The sequence below is a fragment of the Erinaceus europaeus genome, chromosome 4 (assembly GCF_950295315.1).
Source record: "Erinaceus europaeus chromosome 4, mEriEur2.1, whole genome shotgun sequence".
In the NCBI taxonomy this organism is placed as follows: Eukaryota; Metazoa; Chordata; class Mammalia; order Eulipotyphla; family Erinaceidae; genus Erinaceus; species Erinaceus europaeus.
Window position 1 is genome coordinate 103295467 of NC_080165.1, and position 12076 is coordinate 103307542.

Genomic DNA, 12076 nt, shown 5'->3' on the forward strand with positions numbered 1-12076 from the left:
TTCATTTATTTGTTATTTATTGAATAGAGACATAAATCCAGAAGGAGGAGGGAGAGAGAGAAGAGAGAGATACCTTCAACCCTCCCTCACTACTCATGAAGCTTCCCCCCCCTCCCTCTTCCCCCCAGACCCGCAGGTGGAAACTAACAGCTTGAACTTGGATTCTTGAGCATGGTAACCTGTGCACTCAGCCAGGTGTGCCATCACCAGGCCTCTCATTCTCTTTCCTTTCTTTTTTTTTTTTTCTCCTCCAGAGATGGGATGGGAAGGTGGTAGAGACAAAAAGGGAAAGTGAGACACTTCAGCACTGCTCTACCACTCTTGAAGCTTCTCCTGTGCATAGTGCTCCCATGTGGTGTCTGGGGGCTGGAACCCAGGGCCTTGTGCATGTGAAAATGTGTGCTCTACCATGATACATAGCTCTTGTCAGTCTACCCTGGTACTTCCGATTTATGGCAAGTTCTTATGCAGATGCAGGACTGGAGAGTAAGAGCAAATTTCCTGAGAGGCTGCCCCAAAGTTGGGACAGGTCAGTGACCTCAGCATGTTCACTGAGTGTGGCCCCTACCACCCTGAGGGTCCCCCTACCCCCAGCAGCTGCATTCCTTAGGAACTTCTGAGAAATGTAGAGCCTTCTGTCTCGGACAGACCTGCTAAATCAGCCACTGGGAGCGGTCCCTACAGATCTGTATCTTTTTCCTCAAGACCAGCCCTCCCCCATTCAGCTGCTCAGATGACCCAGAGAATAGCCTCAAGGACCTCTTCCTCCTTCTAGGGGACACACACACTTGAGGCCAGTCTCCCAGCTTCCTCTTTCAATGGATTTGCCAAGGAAAGAAGTTGATTATCCTTTTTAAAGATTTGTTTATTTAAGTGTGTGGGGGTGTGGTGGGGTGGGGGGATTCAGCATCTGCACTGTCTGGGGCTGAACCCAGCCAGGGCCCTAGGTGGGAAAGCCCTGAGCTCTGTCTGCTGAGCCACCTCCCTGGCTTGGGACGCTGGCATTCACTCACAGCAGACCTCACTCTCACCTCATTTTCAGATGCAGTGGTCTGGGTCCTGACCCTTTTGAGAACAAGAATGGTCAACTGCAGCCCAATTTACTCTCTATTCCTTCTCTCCCTTAAAAGGAGGATTGTTTGGCTTTTAGTCTTCCTCCTTCCTTCCTTCCTTCCTTCCTTCCTTCCTTCCTTCTTCCTTCCTTCCTCCTTCCTTCCTTCCTTCCTTCCTTCTTCCTTCCTTCCTCCTTCCTTCCTTCCTTCCTTCCTTCCTTCTTCCTTCCTTCCTCCCTCCTTCCTTCCTTCCTTCCTTCCTTCCTTCCTTCCTTCTTCCTTCCTTCCTCCTTCCTTCCTTCCTTCCTTTTCTTCTTTCATCTCTCTCTCCCATCTCTCCTTTTTTCTCCCTTCCTTCCTCTTTCTTCTTTCCTTTCTTTCCTTTCCCCCAACTTTATTACTATGGCACAGAATCTATGCAACGATTCCACCATTCTTATCTGCCATTATTCTCTTCCTTATTTCTTCCCACCCTTTCTCCTTTTCTTCCTTCATCCTTTCTTTTCTTCCTTCCTTTCTTTTATGATAGAGACAAAGAAATAAGAGAGAAAGGAAGAAAGAGAGAGAGAGAGAGAGAGAGAGAGAGAGAGAGAGACCAAGAAAGACACCTGTAATCTTGTTCTACCACTCCTGAAGCTCCCCAACTGCAGGGGGAGAGTGGAATTTGAGCCCAGGTCCTTGCTCATGCTGATGTGTGCAATCGCTTGGAGTGTCCATTTTCTTGCTAAGAAGATGAGCATTGTAGTGCCTACCTAATGTGTTCTTGGATCTGCCTTGAAGTGGAGAAAGACAGCCTGACAGTGCAATAGCAGGTTCAGGACAGACTGACGTCTTGGTGAGTACTCTAGTTAGACCATTGTTCGTCCCCACCCTGCATTTTTAACAGGGTTCCTGGAGGACAGGACCAAGTCAGCCTCCCAGAGCCAGCTGTGGACATCCGGACAGCACTGACTGGAGCCAGGCCCCATTCTCCCTGTGAGGAGAAAGCCCTCAGGAAGTGAAGCTCCGGTCACAAGGCTGCTTAGTGAGCACAGAATGAAAGTGTAGAAGTTAGCGGGAGATTGAAGCATCCAGTGGGGTCATGTGATGGTGAGTCAGTGTGTCCATCTCCACAAGAAAGGCGCAGCTGCCTTAAGCACTGAGGTCATCTCCGTCCAGGCTAGCGCCTGGGTTATTCTAGGGTGATTTTCTTTGTGTCTCTGTGACTCCCCCTGAGGACCCCTTCTTTTCCTATAGACAATCCTTGAGAATCAGGGTCTCTTGGAGGTCATGGTTTTAATCTTTGTTAATAGTTTTAACTCTCCTGTTTTCCAACTTCTTGGGTACAGAGTGGATGGGAAAAGGATGTAGCATTTTAATAATTGATTTATTTAAGAGAGAGAGAGAGAGACAGACAGACATTGCTGTCAAGGGTTGAATCTTTAGCGTCTGTGACCTCAAGCATGAAACCAGTATGCCACCACTGCCACCACTGTGCTTTCTCCCCTGTCCCCAAAAGGGTGCACCTTTAACATCCACTTAAACATCCACTATATGCATCTCCACATGGGGAAGGGATTCCCTGATTCACTACATGTGTCTTTTACTGAAGGCGTGTGTGCCTATGTGTGGCATGAATATTGTGTCAGCAGTGTGTAGGCTCTGAACTAATGCTGGGTGTCTGTTACACTGCTTGTGAGTTTTTCTGTTGATGGAGAGAAACAGCCAGACCCTAGTTTACCAAGGAACAGAGAGGCTGTTCTATTGAGACTAGAGATGAACTAAGGGTACAGTCTCCTCCTCACACTTCCCAGCCAATCAATATCCTAGAATAGTCACCAAACTCCAGGGAAGGAAGGGACAGTAGTTGCCTATCTAAGGCCATTCTGCCCACACCAGCCACTGTGTTAAGTTACTCATACACATCTTCCTTCTTTATTTTCTTTCTTTCTTTCTTTCTTTCTTTCTTTCTTCCTTCCTTCCTTCCTTCCTTCTTTCCTTCCTGCTCTCTTTCTCTTCACTTTGTGGACCTGGGACCTCATGCTTGTGCAACTTCACTACTCTAGGAAATTTCTTTTTTATTTATTATTATTACTATTTTTTTATTGCCACCAGGGTTATATTGCTGGGGCTCAAGACCATCACTGTTCCTGGCAGCCACCACCCTTCACACACCTTTTTTAAAGTTTTCTTTCTGTTTTATTTGATTGGATAGAGACAAAATGGGAAGGGGGAGGGGAAGGAAGAGAGAGAGAGAAAGATGGAGAGAGGCAGTAGAGACACAGCTTGGTGTAGGTGCTAAGAACTTAAGTTTTGGACTCTCTCAAGAGACAGAGAGGAAGAGGGAGGGAGACAGGGAGGGAAGGAGGGAGAGGGGGGGAGGGAGGGAGGGAGAGAGAGAGAGATCTTCCTTCCATGTGGGGGGTTGGTGGGTAGAGCTTAAACCTGGGTCTTGCACATGGCAAAACAGCACAGTATCCAAGTGAGCTATTTCACTGACTCCAAAAAAGCTATGTAGTCTGACAGGGTTTGAACCTGAGCTCTGTCACTTCAGCACTCCATCTCTGGGCTTTCATGCTGACACTGGTGAAGAGATGGAGCCAGGTTGTGGACTAAATCAGACCTTCTATACACAGAGGTTTGGCACAGAGGGAATGTTCCAGTAAAGGGACACTGACTTGAGCAGAGAGCAGAAGGGGAGTGTAGGGAAGATTTGGAGGAGAGTGGATGCTTGTCCCCAAGCTCTGTCACTATCATAGTCTGGGCAAAGACAGCTTGAAGCCTGCCTTCCCTCCCCCCCTTCTGTTCTGGAAGGGGCAGCAATGGCTGTCTGCTGAGGGGTGGAGTGGCTGCCGGGAGCTGGGAGTGATGGCTAATCACACAGTGGGGTGGGCGGGAGGGGGGGGCAGGGGGAGGAAAGGAGCTTCCACTGAACCGCTGAGCCGTTGGCTTGTGTCAAGGTTGCAAGACACTTAGCTATCTCTTCCGATGAGCCCCCGACAGGAGGCCACAGGGCCGGACAGGGGCAGATGTTTCCTCTCTCTCGCTATTGATGGGCCCCAGGGGCCTGGAGAGGAAGGAAGCCCAGGCAGGCAGAAAGATGCCTTCACTGGGGATGCATCCTCATCTGCTGGGGGGGGGGTGGTGGTGGTCTGCAGACTCCCTGAAGTTCTAAGAAGTGCTCAGCTGGGTGTTAACGGATGGTCCTGGCTGGGCTCATACCACACCCAGGACCAGGGGTGGGGGATGAGGAAGAGGTGGAGGGAGGGTGGGGGCCACCCTTCCTAGAAGAGCCCCTGGGGAGAGGGCTGGGAGGTAGGTAGAAGCATCTGTCCCCCTGGGGGAAGAGTACACCAGGATCTGAGAAGATAAGAATAGGGGGTTGGTTCACCCAGTAGAGCACACAGGCTATCATGCTCAGGGACTCAGATTTAAGCCCCCACTCACCACGTGTAGGGGGAAGCTTCTTGAGTGGTGAGGCAGGTCTACAGGTGTCTCTCTTCCTCTTTCCCTATCTCCTCCTCCCCTCTCATTTCTCTCTGTCTCAATCAATCAATCAATCAATCAATCAATTAAATAATCAGTAAGAACAGCTCTTGTGTTGTCTCCAGTAGTCTGGGATGACCATCTCTTAGTCTGAGACAGCAGCATGGGGTTATTCCAGTGGTCTGAAATGACTCTAACTTCAAGGTCAGCCCTGGGTCTCAGTCTCCCCTTCTGGGAAGTGGGGAGACTCAGGTCACTTGTGCAAATGACTACACTGCCCTCCCTGGAAGGTCATCTGGCAGGTAAGGACTGTGAGGGTGGGGCCTTGCAAAGGTGCAGCATCAGCCATAATGGCATTTGCCCTGGCTGTGAGCCACTGGTGGGCAAGTACCTAAGAGCCCTTCCTTCCACCCCAGAAGACAGGTGCACCTCTTCCCAAGACTCTGAGAGCTTCTGAGGCTCCTCAAATCACTTCTGAGAGCCACGACTAAAAAGTTGCTTCGCATCTGAGGCCTCCTCTAGCCACTCATCACTGTACTCAGGGGACTTTAGCTTTGCCCAACCCCTGCCCTAGAGGTGGCTCCTTTCTCATGAGAGTGGCTGCCGGGCTCTTGTGATCTTGTGAGTCAGAGTTCAGCATGATCTTGCTGAGCTGGGCACTGCTTTTTTTTTTTTTAATTCTTAATTTTAAAACTTTATTTGATAGGACAGAGAGAAATCGAAGGGGAATAGAGAAAGAGAGACAGAGAGATGGGGTGGGGAGAGAGTGTCTGTCTTGCAGCACCGCTCCACTGCTCATAGGCTTTTCCTCTGCAGGTGGGGACGGGGGTGTGGGGGGGGCTTTAACCCGGTCCTTGTGCATGGTAGCATGTGGACACAGATTTTTTTTTTTCCCTAGTTGGTAGTCACTCCAGTTTCTGCTTCCAGAGGAAGGGCCTCTATCTCTCCCACAAGGCTCAGGAGTGCAGTTGGTAGCGTCCTTACAGTGTCACTGGAAAGGTGACAGTTGGCCTCTAGTGGAGAGGTCCTCGGGATATCAGTGTTGCCTGAACAAACGCTTAGTGTGGGTTTCAGTGATGGCTAGCCCTTGTGACTCTCCTTCCCACTGAACAGATGGGGAAACTGAGGTTGCAGGAGCTGAGCTATCACAGCCTTAGGGAATCCTGCCTCAGAGCAGCAAACCCCCCCCCCCCCATCGGTGGCCTAACTTCCAGCAGCTGTCTTTCTGCCTCCAGAAAGGCCTGGGTTCAACCTCAGAAAGCACCCCCTCCCCACAACCATAGGCCAGCTTTGACCACTACCCCATCTCTGGTTGGGCTTGTCTGTGTTGGAAGCTGACTACCACCTTGAGCCAGGGAGGCTGGATGATGAGCAGTGTATGGGGGGTGGGGGGAGGTTAATACAGATAGACCTGGGACCAGAGGGCAGGCTGGAAACTGTGTTCTCATCCATTTATTAATAACTTCATTAACTAACCAGAGTACTGCTTAGCTCTGGCTGATAGTGGTGCTGGGGATTGAACCTGGGACCTTTGGTGCCTCAGGCATGCAAGTCTTTTTGCATAACCATTATTATCTTCCCCAGCCCTGTTTTATTCTTTTTAGTGAGAAACTCCAGAAAGATACAGAGAGAGACTGGAGAGCACTACTCACCCTGACGTATGGTGGTGCTAGGAATTGAACCTGGGACTTCAGAGCCTTGAGCATGAGAGTCCTTTACAGAGCCATTATGCTGTCTCCCTTGCAGCTTCATTTTATAATAGAGAGAGAGAGAGAGAAATGGAAGGAGGGAGAGAGTACTGCCTTTATGTAAATGTATACCTCTTTATTTATTTATTTTTTAGCAAACCACAAACCAGTTGCACATTCTTTGGTAGTTTCCTGAGGAGGAACTTTACATTTTTGTGGAAAGAAGGGAGAGAGAGAGAGCAGAAGAATAAGGGCAGGGAGAAATGAGACAGAGCAACAGAGTATGAGTGGCCATGTGTGTACATATGTATACACACACACACACACACACACACACATGCTTGCACGCGCCTGGCTCCTGGCAGTAGGAAGTGAGAGGAGATCTTTTTCATGAATGGGCTGAGCTCAGCCTGGCCACACTTCCGCTGCCCCATTCAGCTGCAGTCACACTTCACCTTCTGACCATCCCAGGCAGCTGGCTGCGGGCCCAGCGGAAGCGGGTGGAGATCTTTCCCCAACCACAGGCGAGTGCTTGTAGGATCTTCCCTAATCTGCAGGGGAGGCAACAAATTAGAAATAATATGAATAAAATATAAAGATGTCAGGCTGTTCACAGGTCTCCCAGCTTAGGGTCCCCCTCCCCCCACCCCTCCTTCACCTCTGTTCTGCTTCTTACATCCTGGGGAAGTTCAAAAACCCCAGCTCAGAGAAAGAATGAACTTGCAGAGTTCTTCTTCCCTTCCCTTCCCTTCCCTTCCCTTCCCTTCCCTTCCCTTCCCTTCCCTTCCCTTCCCTTCCCTTCCCGTCTGTTTGTTTACATGAGAGAGATACAGAGAAAGGCACACTGCTCAGCTCTGGCTTGCAGTTGGTGTGGAGGACTGAACCTGGGACTTTGGAGTTTCGGCATGAGAATATCTTTGCATAGTCCTTTCCTTCTCCTCTTCCCCCTCTTCCTTCTTTTTCTTGTTTTATTTTTGCCACTAGGTTTATGGCTGGGACTCAGAGCCTATACAACTCCACTGTTCTTAGTGCCTTTTTCTTTTTTTTTTTTTTTTTGCTAAAAAAAAAAGGGTGTGAGACAGAGAGATACAGAGGAAGACAGAGAAGAGATACCTGCAGATCTGCTTCACTGCTTCTGAAGCTTCCTCCCCTCCCCTCACAGACGAGAATCAGGGAGCTTGAGCCCGGTTCTTATGCATTGTAATGTGTATGCTATATGTAACGTGTAGGCGCACCACTGCCTAGCCCCTTAATATTTTATTTATTTGTTTTGGATAAAGACAGAGAGAAATTGAGGGTGTGAAAAAGAGGAAGAGAGACAGAGAGATGCCCATAGTACTTGTTTCACCACCTGTGAAACTGCCCTCCTGCAGGTGGACTCCTGGGATTTGAACCCTGGACCTTGTGCATGGTGATATGTATGTTCTACTAAGTCTGCCACCACCTGGCCCTGCCTTGGGAGTTTCAGCCACTGTAGAAACAGCCCTGTTTTTTGGGGTGGTGGTGGTGGAGAGTGAGTCCTGCTTCCAGGTCTGGGAGGTGCATCCTCTCCTCTCCAGTTCGAGTGGACTGGAGAGCAGGTGGGGAACCACTGAACCTGCTGTCCTTGGCTATCAGCCTGGCCTAAAGGTTCCAGAACATTCATCCAGATGGGGGAGGGGAAGGGAATCTTGAGCACATCGCTGCCATTTGCTGTGCCTCAGTTTCCTTACTTGTGAAAGCAGGGTGCTGATTCAGACCCAGGCTCCTCAATGAAGCCTTCCTGAGCCAGGGGAAGCTCATTTTCTGAAGGAAGTAGGAGAGACAGCCAGAGCTCTTGCAGCAATGAGCTCGGGGAGTGGCGCCTGCAGCAGGCTGTCCATTCCTGGCTCAGGAGGCCTGAAATGGGCATGGGGGAGAGGGGGAAGATGGGGCTGCAGAAACAGCAGGAGGGTCTGAGTTGTTCTCTACCCTTCTCCGCCCCCCCCCCCCCCCAGGAAGAACAAGGAGACTTTTCCAGGTCTACACATTCAAATGACTGAAATGGGCTCCCTGGAAGCATCCGCCCCCACCCCGTCTTTTCATATTTGGTCCAGAGGCAGGGGCGAGAGTGAGGCGACCTTCACAGAGTGTCCTCGACTTCCGGGCCAGGCGCCTTTCCGGGGAGGCTAGATCCGGGCCAAGGCTCTGGGAGGCAAAGGCGGGGGGGGGGGGGGGGGGGGGGGGTGTTGCTGGCTCTCCAGCGCCTGCAGCTTCCTCCCGGGGAAGGGCCTCGGAAATACCAGCGGGCTTTGTTGGGGCTGGTTACTCACGGCAAAGGAATGACAGCCGGACTCCGCTGGACTTTCTAGGAACTGCAGCTGAGCTAGGTCAGTTGGTCCTGAGCCCCTGTCACAGAGAGGTGGGGAGCAGGCGAGTGTGGCTTGTGGTGACCCCAGCACAGCAGCCTCAGGACCCGGTGACGGGATCTCCTTCCATGGAGTTGGGCTCTGGCATCTACCCCTGTGTAAAGCTGCCCACAGTCTTCTCACCCTCCTCTGCTTCCCTGAAACCCCAGAGTGGGTGTGTGGGGGGGGTGGTGGGGGGTGGGGGTGGAGGGGGTGGAGAGAAAGAATTGTACTCCAGGGTACCCTCAGTGACTAGGCCACTGGATCTCATTTACCTCCCCCAACCTAACCTCAGCTGAGGAGTTGTGATATCTCTTTCTCTCTCTCTCTCTCTCTTTCCCCCTCTCCCCACCTCTCTTCTCTCTCCCTTCCTTTTTCTTTCTTTTTGCTCTCCCCCCCCCCTTAGTATTTTATTTACTTATTGGATAGAGACAGAAGTCGAGAAAGGGGAGGGGAGAGAGACAGAGAGACACCTGTAGACATGCTTCATTGCTCACGAAGCTTCCCCCTCTGCATGTGGGAAGGGAGTGGGGCTTGAACCCTGGTCCTTATGTGTGGTAACAACCAGGTGTACCACTGCCCGGTCCTGCTTAATTTTTTTAACCTTTTGTTATTTCAGGGGTTCCACCACTACTGGCTGATTTTTTTTTTCTCCTGAGAAAAAGACAGAGAAAGAGACCGAGGTGAATGTATCTCGTCTTCCAGCACTCAAGTTTCCTCCAGTGCACAGGGGTCAGGCGTGACCCTGGTGAGTGCATGATGGAGCTGGCGCATTCTCCAGGTGAGCTATTTAGCTGGTTTTCCTCTCAGTCTCTTTCTCTCTTTTAAATAATATATATATATATATATATATGTTTCCTTTGACAGAAATTGAGAGGGGAGAGGGAAATAGAGGAGAGAGACAGAGAGACACCCGCAGAACTGTTTCTTCACTTGTGAAGAGTCCTTCCCAATGTCTACTCAGTAGCCTTATGCCTCTTCTGATTAGTATCACCCCCACCCCCTGCAGGTTTTTTATGGCATTAAATAAAGACCCTTAAGTTTGACATAGTATCACTTGAGGAGTGATGACATTGGTAATGATAACACATTACTAACTAAAAAAACATTTTTATCTTTTTTTATTGTTAGGTAGAGACAAATTGAGAGGGGAGGGGAAGAAAGAGGGAAAGAGACAGAGAGACACCTGCAGCCCAGCTTCACTACTTGCAAAGCTTTCTCCCTGCAGGTGGGGACCAGGGGCTTGAACCTGTGTCCTTGTTAACCAGGTGCACCATCACCCGGCCCCCATATTATTAATTTGTAGCATACTTTTTCTGCTATTTGAAAAACAAACATACTTTCAGGAGCCAACAGAACTACTACTTATCTTATTGCCAAGGCTTATTTAAAATAAAGGGATAGCAGAGTAATGACCATGCTGAAGATCCTTGAGTTAAGAAGGTTGGCTCTTGCTGCCTCCAGCTGGCCATGTGATCTGTGGTAATGGAATGTCCCTCTGGGTTCCATCAGGTGAGAGGCTCATCCTTCAACCGAGAGACACAGGCTGAAGAATCTCCAGGACACTGTCTAGCTCCTATAGTCCACACATCAGCACTGAATGTTGAAACCCTTATGGTATCTGACTGTAAGAACTGAATAGACAGGCTCTTGCCTTCGTTCTAGAGAAGACTTCTTGCTTGGGTTGTGCTGCCTGGTTAGAGGATTTCCTCCATGTTGGGCTTATCAAACAGTCCACACCAGGTCCACTCCCACTGTTCTCATCTGCTGGACTAGCTGAGTAGCATAATTTCCATGCATCCAGCAACTGTTGATAGCTGGAGCCCTGGGGGTGGTCTCTGTTACCTCAGCAGCTGCTTAAATAGCAGGTGGAAGGAATTTCCTCTGGACCACAGCTGCTCAGAGGATCACTGGAACAATGGTTGATGGCCACCACAAGAATGTGTCAAAATCAGTTTTCATCAAAGGCAGAGAATTGTCTCAGGTTGACGGACAGGCTAGCCTGAGTATATTCTCTGGCCTCTAAAACTGGGTTGTGAAGTATTCCCCCTTCCCCCCCCAGAAAAAGCCCCACACATGTTAAATATTCAGTAAACATTAACTCTTTATTATTAATATCAGATCTCATGGAATTATGAGATTAAGAGGATGATGATAGCTAAACTCTGCTAATCCTTCCAAGGCCAGTTCAGATTTCCTTTCCTTTGGAATCTTCCCCCCCCCCCTTGGACTTCTCAGTCTCTGCTCATCTCTGGCATTCCTTCATCAATTATTTGTCAAGTGCTAGGGGTCGTAGGTATTGAGACTATGCTAAGAACAGCAAGTTCATGGTCCCTGACTTTAAGGATTTTGTATTCTACTTGGACAATGGAGAAACAAGAGTTAGCATCATCATTCACCGGGTCTACAGGACATATACATGCATGTTTTTGTTTTTTTTTTTTTAACCAGAATACTGCTCACCTCTGGTTTAGGTGCAGGGGATTGAACCTTGAGGACTTTGGAGCCTTAGGGATGAGAGTCTCTGCATAGTCATTATGCTGTCTATCCATGCCCTACATCCATTCTTCACTTTTCTATACATTGAGCATAATTATCTGAGTTGAGGTATTTTTATCTTCGGAGAATGAACTTCCATCTTTTTGGGCTTTAGCTGTTGCTGAGCATTCTCTGTCCTTCACACCAATATTCTCTGTCTCACACCTTCCTCTTGGATGGTGAGGGAAGGAACTGGGCAGTGTGGGAGGTGGACACGGGGCTATAGCTCACTGTTACTGCACTGGATTATGGGAGAGTGCACATGAGCCCTTAGTCTGCACTGGTCCAGCTCAAATGTCAGCGAGAGTGTTGACCAGAATGGCGAGTGGCTGGTGAATGAGAATGTCCTGGTCTCAAGCCAGACTTCTATCTTCTTCTGGGCTTTATGTTCCTTTGAAAATATACACAAGACTTGGTATGAGTGGGCACTGCCTTGTGAACATTTAGAAAGAAGGAAGTTATTTCTTTTAAGATTTCTTTATCTATTTATTTGAAAGCAGGAGGGGGGGGAGAGAGAGAGCCAGCCAGAGCATAACTCTGGTATATGTGATATAAGTGTTAGAACTCAGAACCACATGCTTGAGACTCCAACACTTTATCCACTGCACCATCTCCCAGGTCAATAATAAGAGTCTGTATTTTATTTAAATTTTGGGAACCAGGCAGCGGCACAGTCCCAGTTTGAGCCCCCGCCCGGCCCCCCACCTGCAGGAGGTTCACTTCACAGGCAGTGAAGCAGGTTAGCAGGTGTCTATCTTTCTCTCTTCCTCCCTCTGTCTTCCCCTCCTCTCTCTGTCCTATCCAACAACAACGATAGCAATAACAACAACAACAATGATGATAAACAACAAGGGCAACAAAAGGGAAAAAATAAATAAAGTTTAAAAAATAGATACATAAATTTAACTGACTTCTACCGAGTGTTTATTCTCTTTTCTAAGATTTCACCAAAGGCAGAACCTTGTAT

At 49.1% G+C, this 12076-nt stretch overlaps 2 long non-coding RNA genes across 3 annotated transcripts; one reads left to right on the forward strand and one right to left on the reverse strand.

Moving 5' to 3' along the window:
- Positions 1 to 6345: 6345 nt before the first annotated feature.
- On the reverse strand, positions 6346 to 8617 carry LOC132538131 (uncharacterized). Its single transcript, XR_009549560.1, has 3 exons — positions 8497 to 8617; positions 7918 to 8083; positions 6346 to 6756 (listed from the first exon to the last, which is right to left on the reverse strand). It is a non-coding gene; the product is annotated as an uncharacterized LOC132538131 (long non-coding RNA).
- LOC132538130 (uncharacterized) lies at positions 8393 to 11613 on the forward strand. Of its 2 annotated transcripts, none has more exons than XR_009549559.1 (3): positions 8393 to 8642; positions 9191 to 9352; positions 10084 to 11613. It is a non-coding gene; the product is annotated as an uncharacterized LOC132538130 (long non-coding RNA). The 2 variants fall into 2 exon arrangements; XR_009549558.1 differs by having other exon boundaries at positions 8393 to 8553.
- The last annotated feature ends 463 nt before the right edge of the window (positions 11614 to 12076 follow it).